The sequence below is a fragment of the Bufo bufo genome, chromosome 7 (genome assembly GCF_905171765.1).
Source record: "Bufo bufo chromosome 7, aBufBuf1.1, whole genome shotgun sequence".
Lineage (NCBI taxonomy): Eukaryota > Metazoa > Chordata > Amphibia > Anura > Bufonidae > Bufo > Bufo bufo.
In genome coordinates this window covers 160,647,602-160,664,004 of record NC_053395.1, presented here as the reverse complement: position 1 = coordinate 160,664,004, position 16,403 = coordinate 160,647,602, and the positions used below count along the sequence as shown (strand labels likewise).

Below are 16,403 nucleotides of genomic sequence, written 5' to 3'. Positions count from 1 at the left end.
GGGTAATGGGATCGGTAATACCCACTTGTCAAATCAGTCATACATTTCCGGAGGAAAAACATAGGGACCCTACAACAATTACCTCTAAGAAATGAAGCTTCAGAATTCAGCTTCATGCACATGACTGTATATATTTTGTTGTCCGCAACTTGCAGATCTGCAAAATATGGATACTGCCCGCGTGGCATTGACATTTTTTGCTGACCCATTGACTTCAATGGGTGTGTGTTCCGCATTGTATTGGCAAGTACAAAACATGTTCTAACTTTTTGCAGAACGGACATACTGATGCGCAAAGCAGACGGATCATACGTTTGCTCTTTGAATCCATATATCCGTTACGCAAAAGAGATAGAATATGTCTGCAAAATGCGGAACACGGACCAACTGGAGTCAACGGGTTTGCAAAAAAAAAAAAAGCAGACGGCACCTGCACTGCATCCATATTTTGCGGATCCATGGACCACAAGACGGATAGGGTCGTGTGCACAAGGCTTTTCGAATTCATGGGGAACACAAGCATCCCCTAAGTATAAATGTGGAGGACCTCTTATTACATGCATGGCACATGAATAATGATCTAAAGGTTCGCTGTCTAAGGAGAGAGTTTTTCATATTTCCTCTGATCACAGATCCACATCACTGGACCTGGGAGCTACACGGGCTTTGGCTTTGTAAGTAATTAATCACACTCGCTTTGTTAATGCAATGTTACCTTTCATAAGGTCTTCAGTAATATTCTGGAGGCACCAGCTGAATGAGCCCTGAATGACAAGAGGCCTTTTATTATTCTGTATGCAAAACTGTGCTGGATTGACAGACAGAAGCTGACAGCATTAGATTTCAGCTGCCAGTCAATGGCCATTGGTGAGACTGCAGAAGAACCCATGACTATAACGGTGAGTGCTGTTCGAGCTGTTAATTTACCCAAACTTTACTGATACTTAATGCAATATATATCTCTAGGCAAATAAATGCATTTCAATTCAGACATGTCAAAACAATTTAATATCACTTTGCAATCGCTCCAAGCGTTCTGCTTTTATCATGATATCAACGTGAGATGTTTCTCTTTAATCTCAAAGTGGGCCTTTTCTCCAGCTATAATCTCAACGTTCACTAAATGCAGCATCTTTCCATGCATTTAACAGAAGGACTTAAGGAAACGCGCATTCACTTGTAAACAGTTTTATAAATCGCTTCACTCGCAGTTACCAGGCTCAGGTACCAGATCTCAATGGTCTAGTGTAAGGCGCCAGGCCGTGAAACAGACAAAGGGAGACGATTATAGCGTAAGTATGTTCAGGCACTGAATATTTAGATAAAATTGCGCTCACTTGTGTTTTAAAGTTCGGCGTCTAAAGTTCGTGTTCGGGTTTTCGAAGAATCACGTTATGGATTCCGCTACCATGGACCATAACAGAATTTAGAATCCATAACGCGATTCTTCGATAACCCGAACCCGAAATTTAGACGCCGAACTTAAAACACAAGTTCGCTCAACACTAGTGCTCACCTACGTGCTAGATTAGGCACATCACTATTGGAGCGCCTTTAATAAAGAGTAGTCGGTGCAGCCCATGTCATCCTCTCTGGATTAAGGGGCTGGAGGAGAACAGTAGGGAGAAGAATAGTGGGCAGAACTACTTCGTGTCTACCTGTGTGGGTATCACTTGGGGCAACCACAGTCACAATTGTCAAACCAGAAACGTCTTTTATTCATACCTCTATGAAACGTGTTTCGGAGTATAGGTACTGCTTTTTCAAGTCTGTAAGAGGAGGTCAGTGGTTGTGTGTAGGACCCAACAGGATCCAAATGGTGTGCTGACAAACCAAGGTATGAATAAAGAAGTTTCCTATATGACAATTGTGGACGTGGTTGCCCCAAGAAGAGAAGAGAAGAAGTTGTTCTGCCCACTGTTCTTCTCCTTGTCAAGTTAGAAAATGAGCACCACTTTAATTCAGAAGAGTAGATCCTCCACTTAGTAGTATCATAGTGCACCTCATTTTTGAATATTTACACAAAAACCAGAACATAAACTCTGTTTATTCTAGGTCATTTATTTAACATATTTTTTTTTTTCTTTAAGGCACATTTTTTTAAAGGGGTTATCAGAGTTACAAACCAGTGTCGGACTGGACCACCAGGAGAGCAAGGAATCCTCATGTGGGCCCACTCCCACTTACTTCTGAATGGACCCTGTCCACTGACTGTGCAGTTCACTACGCCGACAACAATATAGCCACTAAACAGTAGCTTACACAAAAATGGGGGTTACCAAGTCCCCCTCAGACTCCAATATGCACCTTAAAAGGGTTGTCCAGGTTCAGTTTAACCCGGACATATCCCCGTTTTCACCCGTGCAGCCCCTTAATATGAGCATATCAGCATTTCAGCTTTTTTGTATGCATTTCTAACTGCTAGGCAGATGCCTCCGCCTAGTCACGTTCCCAGTGACATCACCGGCACCGATAAGCGGACTTTAGTGCTGCCTTAGCCTGCCCAATAGTGCCGGTGATGTCACTGGATCTCCAGAAAAAGCCCTTTTACTGCACAATTCAGCACAGGGCAAGTAAGAGCATTGGAGCATGAAATGCTTTGATGCTCATATCAGAGGGGCTGAATGGGGGAAGATGGGCAGATGTCTGGGTTCAGCTCTGAACCCGGACAACCCTTTCAATCCTCAAACAGGCCACTTATCCCCTCCATCTCCTTCCTTTTGAAAACTCACAGTTAGTAGTCTCGATAGACAAGAGAGAAAGAGATAGAGTCTACAGACAGTGAACAGAGCGTGACAGAAAAAAACAAAACAGGAACCTATAACAGGACCCGTCTTGTGCTTCTCACCTCAATTGCTACCCTCCCTTTTTTGGGATAAGATAGGACTGACAGCCTACTGCCTGAATGTCCAACCATATGCAGAAACGGGAAGTATATGTGTAATGTGTGTATAATGTGTGTTAGATGTGTGTTAGATGTGTAATGTGAATGTATGAGTGTGTAATGTGTGTATAATGTGTGTACTTGCCTAATGTGAATGTATGTGCGGAATGTGCATGTCTGTTTGTGCAATGTGTACATTAAGGTAATGTATAGGTGTAATGTGTTTGTCAGGACACCATTCTAATACACTTACAATTATTTGTACAAATGGCAATTGCTACGTCTGTATAGAATACAATTTTAGGGTGACCTATATGAAATGTCTGGGATAGGGTGAAGGTAGACTCTCAAAATCAACTCCCTTGATAGGCCTAATGTACCCAAGTCTGATACTACAAATCAATTTCAAATACACTTTCAAAGCATTTTAAGGTAACAGAAGATGGCTCCCCATTTAGAATCTTCAGCTATTAGCCACAGAGGAGAGTGATTACACAAAATGTCTGTTTCTCTCTGGAGGTCCCAGCATGTTCATGCATTACAAGGGAAACCCATTCATTTTAATAGTCATCATGTACTCCATTTCTTAATCGATTTTCACATCGATTTTAGTGGCTCAATGGGGGTGCCAGTAGCTGGATATCCTGCAATCAGTTTATTTTTTGGTGACTCGAAGACAAAATGGTAAAAAGTGGAAAATACCTTCATGGAAAATAGCCCAGAATTCTAAGGTTTTCTACATCTGGTTTGGCAAATGCCTCGTAATGATTACTAAAATTAGTCATAATCAAATGTCATGCTTGGACAATGTCATCTAAAATCACTATCAGAATATCTTTAGTTCTCCAAAGCTCTGCAAATCCAGACCCAGCAATGGCGCTCCTGCAGATTGGGATGACGGATATACCACACCAGACCCGATGGGCGGTGGTGCACATTTTGACGGCTGCTAAGATGTGTTTGGCTACAAAATGAAAGTCGGTTGATCTCCCTACGTTAGGAGAAGTTACTGCTAGGGTGGATTTACACAGTAAATATGAGACCATCATGGTTAAATCTTTTAAACATCAAGCGGCGGTGAGGGAAAGGTGGCGTTTATGGAAGAATTATAGAATTAATCAGGCGGGGTAGAGGTAGACGTTACAACTCATTGGGCGGATTTCCTGCATAGTGACTGCCGATTAGGATTTTATTTTATTTTTGTTTGGTTGTTGTGTGTTGTGTGTTGCCTTTCCCTAGATTTGGAGAGAGAAGGGGGACGCAAGAGGGGGGGTAGGGAAGTAGGGGAAAAGAAAAGAGAGGAAGAGTGTGGGAGAGAGGAGTAAGGGAATTAAAACATGAAAGAGAATTTGCAGATAATTAGATCACATGAATGCGTTTAGAATATAAGGGTAGGATGAATATAATTTATGAATATTTAGCTGAATTTGTGACCTTGCTTAAACGTTTTAATTTATTCATTGTTGTATAGGGACGCAAGCAATGTTGTTTATCCCTTCCCTTCATTCTCCACTTAATGTAATCTGAGTTTTTTCAAATAAAGCATTGTATATTAAAATATATATATCTTTAGTTATCCTCCTTATTATAACATTTTACACTTTGTGTGGTTTACAAAATCCATTCTTCATTATAATGAACCCTAGGTATCCTAGAATTTTTCCGCTGTACTTTTAGCTGAAATTACATAAGAAGCAGCTGGGTATTTGCAGCAAAGGTTAACAGCTCTTCCCTTTATCTTGAACCTTCACCACCATAAAAGAACTGGATAAGTTGGCTCAAATAAGGATAAAAAAAAGTTTATTTTTTTTCTTAAGTCCTACATTTTATGAACATTGTAAGGAGGTACCAGGAATCATCATGGATGATAGGTACGTGTCACCGAGGTTCCTGGCCTCGGTGGAATAAGACGGTTTTTGTGTCAGCAGCAGTTGCTGTTTGACACCTTAATACTTAGTATGGCTGTATAGCTGATCCGGGACGGCTCTTACTGGGAGTAGTCTGGGTGGGTGACTACTCACCATGTTCCATGTCGGGTTTTGCCAGGCATAAAAACCAGCCAACACTGCCAGGTGAGGAGGATTACCTGAGTCTGACAGTGGAGCTCAGGAGGTGTGTGTGCTAGGATCTGAAGCTTGTGCCGTGCTGGAGGGCTGAGACCCGTCTGTAAGGGAAACGAGCCCCCTAAAAAGCCTGCTATGGACTGCTGGAGGCAGAACTGCCAACAAGGTGATTTTTGCTATGTGGACTTTTCATTGTGTGTGAACTAACACCAAGACTGCAAAGTGACATTTTGTTTTTGCTTTATGTGTTAATTAAAACGGAAGTTTGATTTAAGAACTAGTAATTTGCCTCTGTACTGCGTCCGCATACCCCGTCTACCAGAGCGAATCCCCACAACATATAGTACCTGTAATTCTGTATTACCATCCCCTTTGATACCAAAGGTCTTTAACCACCTCAGGACCGCCGAACGCAGGATTGCAGATCCGCAAAACACATACGGACGTCTGAATGGAGCCTTACAGGGGGGTGATCACCCCATATAGACTCCCTGAACACCCCACTGTCATTGATCACCCCCCTGTCATTGATCACCCCCCTGTAAGGCTCCATTCAGACGTCCGTATGTGTTTTGCGGATCCGCGGATCCGCAAAACACGGACACCGCGGATCCGCAAAACACGGACACCGGCAATGTGCTTTCCGCATTTTGCGGATCCGCACATTGCCCGAACTATATAGAAAATGCTTTTTCTTGTCCGCAATTGCGGACAAGAATAGGACATGTTCTATAGGCTCTACAAAAAACGCAGTGTTCGCCCGATCAGGCCTGATCTTGTGCGCACACTTGCGATCAGTCCGCCCCCACCGCAGTGACAGAATATATTATTTTTCTGATCACTGCAAAAACACCGTAAAATCGCTGCGGCGCTATAAAAAGATCACTTTTGAGGGGCATGGCGAGTTCATAGAAGATTATTTTTTTTTGGCACAAGTTAGCGGAAATAGATTATTTTTTTTCTTTATTTTTTTTTCTTACAAAGTCTCATATTCCAATAACCTGTGACAAAAAATAAAATCTCACATGAACTCACCATACCCCTCACGGAATCCAAATGCGTAAAAAATTTTGGACATTTATATTCCAGACTTCTTCTCACGCTTTAGGGCCCCTAAAATGCCAGGGCAGTATAAATACCCCACATGTGACCCCATTTTGGAAAGAAGACATCCCAAGGTATTTCGTGAGGGGCATAGCGAGTTCATGTAAAATTTTATTTTTTGTCACAAGTTAGTGGAATATGAGACTTTGTAAGAGGAAAAAAATAAATAAATAAATCATTTTCCGCTAACTTGTGCCAAAAAATATATATTCTAGGAACTCGCCATGCCCCTCATACCTTGGGGTGTCTTCTTTCCAAAATGGGGTCAGTTGTGGGATATTTATACTGCCCTGGCTTTTTAGGGGACCTAAAGCGTGAGAAGTAATTTGGAATCCAAATGCGTAAAAAATGACCTGTGAAATCCTAATGGTGCTCTTTAGAATCTGGGCCTCTTTGCGCAGCTAGGCTGCAAAAAAGTGTCACACATGTGGTATCGCCGTACTCAGGAGAAGTTGGGCAATGTGTTTTGGGGTGTCTTTTTACATATACCCATGCTGGCTGAGAGAAATATCTCTCTAAAATGACAACTTTGTATAAAAAAAATGGGAAAAGTTGACATTTAGAGAGATATTTCTCTCACCCAGCATGGGTATATGTAAAAATACACCCCGAAACACATTGCCCTACTTCTTCTGAGTACGGCGATACCACATGTGTGACACTTTTTTGCAGCCTAGGTGCCCAAAGGGGCCAAAATTCTAAAGAGCACCTTTAGGATTTCACAGGGCATTTTTTACGCATTTGGATTCCAGACTTCTTCTCACGCTTTAGGTCCTCAAAAATGCCAGGGCAGTATAACTACTCCACAAGTGACCCCATTTTGGAAAGAAGACACCCCAAGGTATTTTGTGATGGGCATAGTGAGTTCATGGAAGTTTTTATTTTTGGTCACAAGTTAGTGGAATATGAGACTTTGTAAGAAAAAATATATAAAAATCATCATTTTCCGCTAACTTGTGACAAAAAATAAAAACTTCTATGAACTCACTATGCCCATCAGCGAATACCTTAGGGTGTCTACTTTCCGAAATGGGGTAATTTGTGGGGTGTTTCTACTGTCTGGGCATTGTAGAACCTCAGGAAACATGACAGGTGCTCATAAAGTCAGAGCTGCTTCAAAATGTGGAAATTCACATTTTTGTACCATAGTTTGTAAACGCTATAACTTTTGCGCAAACCAATAAATATACACTTATTGCATTTTTTTTTATCAAAGACATGTAGAACAATAAATTTAGAGAAAAATTTATATAGAAATGTAGTTTTATTTAAAAAAAATTTACAACTGAAAGTGACAAATGTCATTTTTTTGCAAACATTTCGGTCAATTTTGATTAATATCAAAAAAAGTGAAAATGTCAGCAGCAATGAAATACCACCAAATGAAAGCTCTATTAGTGAGAAGAAAAGGATGTAAAATTCATTTGGGTGGTAAGTTGTATGACCGAGCAATAAACCGTGAAAGTAGTGTAGTGCAGAATTGTAAAAAGTGGTCTGGTCATTAAGGGGGTTTAAGCTAGGGGAGCTGAGGTGGTTAAGATAAGAGCGTACTTCAGATGTCAAAACTAAATACGTCTAAATCCCCTGATAGAAAGCCATCTTGTACAAAGCCTCTGAGAGCATCAGAAGTAGTCACTTATCCTAAAAATAGAGAAGAAGTCATGGCTGCAGATGGTAGCCAAGTGATTACACCTTTTTATTACAGCGGGATATAGTTGACTGGAGATATGTTTTCTTCTGTAATTTGATTCGATAACCTACAACCTTTCACTTTGTACTCCAAAGAAATTCTCTCACATTCAAAGAGATACCATCCATACAATTCTACATAGACAGGCCTAAAGGGATAAGGGAATGGCAAAATAATCTAAAGTGGCCTAACCCTAGTGAAAAAAATTATAATCGGATATATCTTTAAAAACAGATGTGCTGGCTTGCTGATAGAGTCTGCACATTCCTGACGTACAGTAGGAGTTCAGACATAAATTTTGAAGTGAAACCTCCTACAGAAGACACGATCACAGTTGGGGATCACAGGTCTACTTTTAATGGAAGATTTTACTATAACAGAAAAAAAAAAAAAAGAAAACTTGTCACCAGTTTTGTCCCGTGGAACATAGGGGCACATTTACTAATGAAATGCGGTAGAATTATTTCTATTACTTAGGCTACTTTAACATTTGTGTTGTGCTGTTCGGTTTTGAGATCTGACACAGGCTCTCAATACTACAGCACAAAGCATTCATTGTCCATGGGGACAAGACTAAACAAACCTGAACGAAGTGCACCAGAATGCATTCCGTTCTGGTTTGTTGCGTTCCCATGCCGGACACAAAACTGCTGCAAACAGCGTTTTTTCTGTGCAGCAAACTGAAGAAGCATATAAGAAACCATTTAAGTCAATGGTGCCGGATCAGTTTTTTTCTGACCCGTTTTCTTCTCGTTAATATAATACGACTGGATCCATTCAGAACAGATGCAGCTGGTTGTATTATAATAACTGAAGCGATTTTCTGTGGTTTTGAGATCCCATGCCAGATCTCAAAACCGGACAGCAAAAGTGCAGATGTGATAGTAGCCTTAAGTTTTTTACACACTTTTTGAGACCGTTTAAGGGCCCATTCACACGACCGTATTTTCTTTCCGTTTCTTTACGGGGCTTTTTTCGGACCGTATGCGGAACCATTTGTTTCAATGGGTCCGCAAAAAAAATCTGAAGTTACTCCGTGTGCATTCAGTTTCTGTATGCCTGCATGTCTGTTCCACAAAAAAAAAGAACATGTCCTATTATGGTCCGCATAACGGACAAGAATAGGGCTGTTCTATTAGGGGCCAGCTGTTCCGTTCCGCAAAATACGGAATGCACACGGATGTCATCTGTATTTTTTGCGGATCAGTGTTTTGCGGACCACAAAATACATACGGTCGTGTGCATGAGCCCAAAGGCACTCTAAGCTGACCTTATAATGTCTTTCCACTGGGAGTCAGTGATGAACTGTAATAAGATGAAGAATCTGACACCAAGTGCTCAACGTCCCCAGAGCTCCTCCTGCAGAGAAAATAAAGCAATACATACATACCATAGATACCTGTGTGACCATCACGGTGCCATCCTAGTTGTCAGTGCAAACAGTCCTGCCACAAGGAAAGTGATGGCACACACACAACCAGCCCCCTGACCAATGGATTACCTGTTGGCTACACTTATGTGCAAATGCCCAAAGTAGAATAATCCAAAAACAACACCTAATAGAACTATTACTTTACCAGTCTCACATCTGTTGGTGCCTGGTCCACAAGTTGCGCTTAGGTGAATAGGATCTGAAATAACTTATACACTTTGACCAGCAAAATCATTGCATGCATTGCAGGTTTTCCAGGACCGACATATTAATGACCTATCCTCAGGATCCAGTGGGGATATGACTCCCGGTATCTCTGCTGATGGCTAAAATATCAAGCACAGCCACTACACAATGAATTGTAGAAGTACTGTAAATGGTCGGCACTCTGCTTTTTTAGTATAGTGCTCTATGGTAACTAGTATGTAGAGATGAGCGAATCGACTTTGGATGAAACATCCGAAGTCAATTCACATAAACTGTTGTTTCAATACTGTTCCCGAGTTCGGGAAATGGTCTTTTACAGTAGAAATCAATTTATGAAGTTATTACACGAAGTCTCGCGAGACTTCGCAAAGGAATAACTTGGGCTCATTGCTTGCTCCATACAGTATTGAAACGCAGTTTTATGTGGATTGACTTCGGAGGTTTCATCCAAAGTCGATTTGGTCATCCCTACTAGTATACAAAAGCCCAGCACTCAGAAAATTGTAGTATTTTTATATCTCTATTACTCCATCCAGGACAAAATTAGAACACAGCCGATGAAACATCCGAAGTCCTTTTTTTCTGCACTTTTCTGTCAGATCAAGAGCAGACGGACTTCTAATCTCTGCTTTCTGACATTATGAACACTTATTATACTTCAGTTCTTATCTTAGGGATAAAACTGGGGCTTAAATAAGTGCTTATGACCTCTAAGTAATTTAGAGATAAGGGTTATTAGATGACCAATCAGTACAAAGTGAAAGTGAAAGTACCAGTCACACAGCTAGAAAAACAGTTAACCCTTTGTGACAGAACAGCTCAATATTTTTAATAAAGGCCAAGAGAAAAAATGATTTCTAGCCAAAAATGAGTAACATGCAATTATGAAAAAAAAAATTGCCTCCGAAAGTGTAAATGGTCTTTAAAAAAGGAACTATCGTAATTGTTTTTTCCGTTTCTTAGACTCTTCACTTTGTCAATGATTCAAATAGCATTTCCGCTATCTAAATGTGATCTGTAACTGGTTCACGCTCTGAATAGTATATTATTCATATCTTTTATCTACATTTCATAAGAGTTCCTTGTATACAACCTGCTACTGCTCTATTAAGTTACAATGGCTTTCTGCATCCCTTGCTTTCGGCACGTTGAAAATGCTAATAGTGGCTCTGAGCTTTAAGTTCTGGTTATTGGCATTTATGAAAAGATAGATGCTATGAATTCTTTAACAAAATTACAGATATCCGTGCTGAAAGTTACAAAGTAGAAAAAGAATCCCAAATCACTGCCTCATGGTGAATATGTCTGCATAATAAAGTTATTGGAGCTCTCATTGCCTCCATGACATTTTTTTCAGGAGGAGAACAACAAACTCAGAAATTTAAGCTGAGGAATTAGTGAAGTTTCACATGATTTTCTTGATGAAGTACCTAGCATTCAACTATGCTCAGTAGGGGCATGGTATTAACTAGTCTCTAGGAACAGACATGAATACCATATTTTTCGCCCCATAAGATGCCCCTCTCCCCAAAGTGGGGAAAAATGCCCCCGAGTCTTATGGGGTGAATACTTATGAGCGCTTTGTTAGAGTAATTAATTTCAGGTACAAAGCAATCATCAGGTATTAGGCCTATTGGCAAATAACGCAGACACAATCACAAAAGGGCTGTATCTGTGGAGATCTGACGTCCGCCTCAAAATAGCTTTATTTTATATCCTTATGATAGTAGGAGTAACAGGGTTTATTCAAGGCGGTTACAATACATATGATTGGACAATTAAAGGTTACATACAGTACAGACCAAAAGTTTGGACACACCTTCTCATTCAAAGAGTTTTCTTTATTTTCCTGACTATGAAGGCATCAAAACTATGAATTAACACATGTGGAATTATATACATAACAAACAAGTGTGAAACAACTGAAAATATGTCATATTCTAGGTTCTTCAAAGTAACCACCTTTGCTTTGATTACTGCTTTGCACACTATTGGCATTCTCTTGATGAGCTTCCTGGAGGTAGTCCCCTGAAATGGTCTTCCAACAGTCTTGAAGGAGTTCCCAGAGATGCTTAGCACTTGTTGGCCCTTTTGCCTTCACTCTGCGGTCCAGCTCACCCCAAACCATCTCGATTGGGTTCAGGTCCGTTGACTGTGGAGGCCAGGTCATCTGGCGCAGCACCCCATCACTCTCCTTCATGGTCAAATAGCCCTTACTTTCAAAGTTTTCCCAATTTTTTGGCTGACTGACTGACCTTCACTTCTTAAAGTAATGATGGCCACTCGTTTTTCTTTACTTAGCTGCTTTTTTCTTGCCATAATACAAATTCTAACTGTCTATTCAGTAGGACTATCAGCTGTGTATCCACCTGACTTCTCCTCAACGCCACTGATGGTCCCAACCCCATTTATAAGGCAAGAAATCCCACTTATTAAACCTGACAGGGCACACCTGTGAAGTGAAAACCATTTCAGGGGACTACCTCTTGAAGCTCATCAAGAGAATGCCAAGAGTGTGCAAAGCAGTAATCAAAGCAAAAGGTGGCTACTTTGAAGAACCTAGAATATGACATATTTTCAGTTGTTTCACACTTGTTTGTTATGTATATAATTCCACATGTGTTAATTCATAGTTTTGATGCCTTCAGTGTGAATCTACAATTTTCATAGTCATGAAAATAAAGAAAACTCTTTGAATGAGAAGGTGTGTCCAAACTTTTGGTCTGTACTGTAGATACACGTGATACAATTATTTTTATTATGATATAGTTGTATAATTAGATAATGAGTAATTCGACAAGTATATAGACAAAAGTTCATCCCTCCAAGCAATGGGAATGTACACCGGACATCTGGCACATTATCCTTGAAAAATATGTCAAAATGTTCTAAGTCCACTGATCTATATATGAACAAAAATGCATGTTTAATTATGTAATCGTGTTACTATTCAGACAAGGACATACACCCTTTTCCGTGCATGTACACATATCTAGTTACATCTACAGATGGCCCTTAAAGTGTGTTCCCGAGGTCATAATGGATGTTATACAGCAGGGGAATATAAGATCACATTATACATTCAATCAGATCAATCACAACTTAACTATACTAGACCATAGTTTTCATGCATGGATTACAGAGTTATATAAAATATAATTGACCATTACTCTCACAGCTTTCATTATGGAAGTGCTCATTAGTAACGGAGGACCAGGAAGCGGTGAAGGCTCTGTACTCACCGCTTCCTGGTCCTCGGCTGTAGGCTGTAAAGGCTGTGCACAGCGTAAGGCCGCTCTGTAACCTCACGCTGTGCGGGCCAGTTCACAGCACAGCTGACGAAGGAGAAGGAAGAAGATTACGAGCGGTGAGGAGCGGCAGTGTCCAGGAGCAGAAGAAGTAACTGCTTTATTTATTTTGTGATCTGAGGCTGGGGACTGAATTATATATGACTGGGGGCTGATTACTAGTGTTGATCACGAATATTCAAATTGCTAATTTTTATCGCGAATATAGGTACTTCGAAAATTTTCAAATATTTTGAATATAGTGATATATATTCGTAATTTCGAATATTCGAGATTTTTTTTAGTTGCTGTATTGCTATATATTCTTGTTTTAGAATATTACGAATATTTGAAAAAACGAATATATTCCATATAGTGCTATGGCCCACAAGCAAGAAGCAGGGAGGAATCGTGTTTTTGCTCGGCAATTGAAAAATTTGCGATAAAAATTTGCATTACGAAAATTCGATCATTACCTTGTCGATTTTTTGAGTAAAAATATCGTAGAATATAATGCATATTCGAATTCGCGAATATTCGCCGAATATTCTACAAAATATTCGCGAAATATCACGAATTCGAATATGACCCCTGCCGCTCATCACATTACATATGGCTGGGGGCTGATCAACATATGGCTGGGGGCTGATTAACATATGGCTGGGGGCTGATCAACATATGGCTGGGGGCCATGATGTTTTAAAATGTGCAAATGAGCCTCAAGGAGCAACGGGGGCGTTACTGTTACTCCTAGATGCTCTGCTTTCTCTGAAATTGCCGTGCCTTCTGCACTTAAAACATTATTTTTCTCAGCAATGCTGGAATATATGAACATGGGACCAACACAGATGCCTTCAGCTGCCAAGTGCACATGTAACAGGTCAGCCAGTGTCATAAGACAAATCTTCTGACAGAGGCACTTTAAACACCAACAACCCATTATGATGACATATGCATAGCAGGCAGAAGGTTTAAAAACTTCAGAAGATGGGGTGCAAGCTGAAATTAAAGCAGGTCCATTTCATCACCGAATGGTGACTTCATCAGGCCATGTATGAGCCAGCTTTTATCTCTGCTTGCACCTTTATTATTATTATTATTATTATTATTAATAATAAAGACAAGGTGCAAGCAGAGATAAAAGCTGGCTCATACATGGCCTGATGAAGTCACCATTCGGTAATGAAATGTGTAGCCAAATAAATGTACTTTTCACTCATCTGCATGGACCTGCTTTCATTTCAGCTTGCATTCCGTCTCTTGAAGTTTTTAAACCTTCTGCCTGCATTCTCCAGCGGTGTTCCTCACTAGACCAGCATCAGTGCGGCTGCCTCTGTCCATGTAACACTACCAACACGCTACGCACCAGTGTTTTGCATGATCTGCACAAGCTCACTAGCTGAGCATTTAAATACCCTAACTTTGCCAACTTTACTGCAAATATGAAGTTTTATTCTGCCAGATTCTGCTCCTGCCAGTGCCCAGTAGGTGGAGCTTCACTGTGAAATGCTCCCTGCATTGAGCCACTTCACAGCTCCTCCTCTCTGAGTGACAGCTATAGCTGTCTTCTGGCTGGATAGTACAGAGCACTTATAATATCATCGGATCTTTCCCCGACCCTCATTAATGTACTATAAATGTACAGGGCATACATGCACTGCTGAATGGATGTGATACATATAACGTTCTTTAGCTCCGGATAGCGGATGAAAGGTACAGTTGTAAAGCAGAATACTTTCATGCAGGGGAAGAAAGGATCACTGCAGAGCTAGTCAGGCGCTGAGATCATTCGTAAGGTGGAGGAGATAAAACGGGAGGAGATAAACCACTAGGTTGACTAGGGGCATGGATAGTGTCTGCTAGCTGCAGCCACATGTTATAATGAAAAGTATTCAAATTAAGTCTAATGAGGGGAAGGACCAAACAAAGCCAAACCCCTCTGTGTATAACAAAGCCAAACCCCTCTGATCACCTGAAGGATGGAACTACACAACTTCCAGTCTTGGGGAAAGGGTGTCAGAAGTGAGAAAAGTATTGAAATTCTAACTAAAGATACATTGCTAAAATGTATATGTGGGTAAGGATTTGCTAATGGAATTTTTTTTTTTTTTTTTTTGCATTGGCATACCCCTTTAATGTAAAGACATATTCTTTCCAAAATGTATGGATCTAGATGATTACCTGAAGCCTCTGCCCCTATGGCTCCAGGTTGTTTGTAACTGAATTATTTGCCCTTTGTGCGCCATTTTTATGCAAACATACATTAATAATGCAAGTAATGTATCTACTTTATGGATTTTATTCTAAATTATACAAGAATGTGCATATTTAAAAAGATTCACATAATTTAATCTGTAACTAAAATGGTATTACTCTGCTTTAATTAAGACATTATACACTAATTTTCCTCGGATGCTCAGGATCATAATTACTGCATGCGTGGGTGAACCCTTGAATTGCTTCTAATCGAATTTGATATGTGCACTCATGTCCCCAAGGGCACCCATATGTAAATTAAGAAAACCACCTTAAATCTATGAGTCACATGCATGTGTCTGGCAGCACTGTAGAGCAGGCAATACACGCCAAGCTTATATGTCTCAGAATAATTATGTACAGCAGTATTACGAATATAATGCACTTATTATATGGCCGGTGGAGGAGCATAGGTCACCTTTATGGCAATTTTAACGTAATCAAGAATAATACCTTCCAAACAAGAGTAAAAATTATGGGGTTTATTTATCAAACAGATATACGCCTAAATTAGGCTTATTTCTGCTTCAGATTGCAGCGCAAAGGTCCTTTGTGCCGCAATTTGTGATTTCTCCCCACTCACGTCAGGTCTAAAAAAGTAGGAGGGGAAAGGGACACACCGTCAGGCCCATCTCATTTATCATTTTCTACGCCTGTTTTAGGCATAGAAAATGTTCTAAATGTAAGACCGCTACGAAGCAGTCTTACAGTTAATAGAGGCGAAGGATCCACCGAAGTTATGTAGAGGCTGTCACCTCTTCATAATTCCGGCGCATCCACCGCCAGGTATAGTGGTTATTAGTGTTGAGCACGAATATTCTTATCGCAAATTTTTATCGCAAATATCGGCACTTCGAGAATTAACAAAGAACTACAATATATTGCTATATCATCATAATAGTGAATATTCTAGATTTTTTTTTAATCACTAGATAAACCTATAATCTTTTCTCATTTATTGGATATAGCTACTCTTAATCCTTATTATACTATCATCCATACCTATTTTTTTATAGTTATTATTTTACCTATCTAATTAACTTTTATTATAAGTATTTTCCTACCTATCATTAATTATTTATTTTTATAGATGCTATATTATTTTATTTTTAAAATAAATCATTACCTATAACTCACAATAAATCACATATAACAGACAATCACACAAAGGCTGTATGCCAAAAGCTGGGTATGTGCAAGCCAACAACCTATCCATGAGACAGGTACTGTCAGCATACCTTACAATGGCAGCCTTGTGCACTATGAGACATATAAGGCCAGTTTTCTATCCAAAAGGAGAAAGCGAGCAAGCCTCAAAGTTGCTTGATTTGAGTTGGATGGCTTGGGGAACCTGCGCACCTAGATCATTATCATTAGGGTGACAACAATTTAATTATTTTTTATTTGGATGCCAGATAACTCTTCTCTCACTGCTTAGGAGGGCTGCATAAACATTTTCAGTTTTCTAATTGTCCTAACA

At 40.0% G+C, this 16,403-nt stretch overlaps 1 protein-coding gene across 1 annotated transcript in view; it reads right to left on the bottom strand.

The window, feature by feature from the left end:
- SPAG16 (sperm associated antigen 16) overlaps positions 1-16,403 on the bottom strand; it is a 1,151,519-nt gene that overhangs the window by 767,584 nt on the left and 367,532 nt on the right. The window lies entirely within an intron of this gene.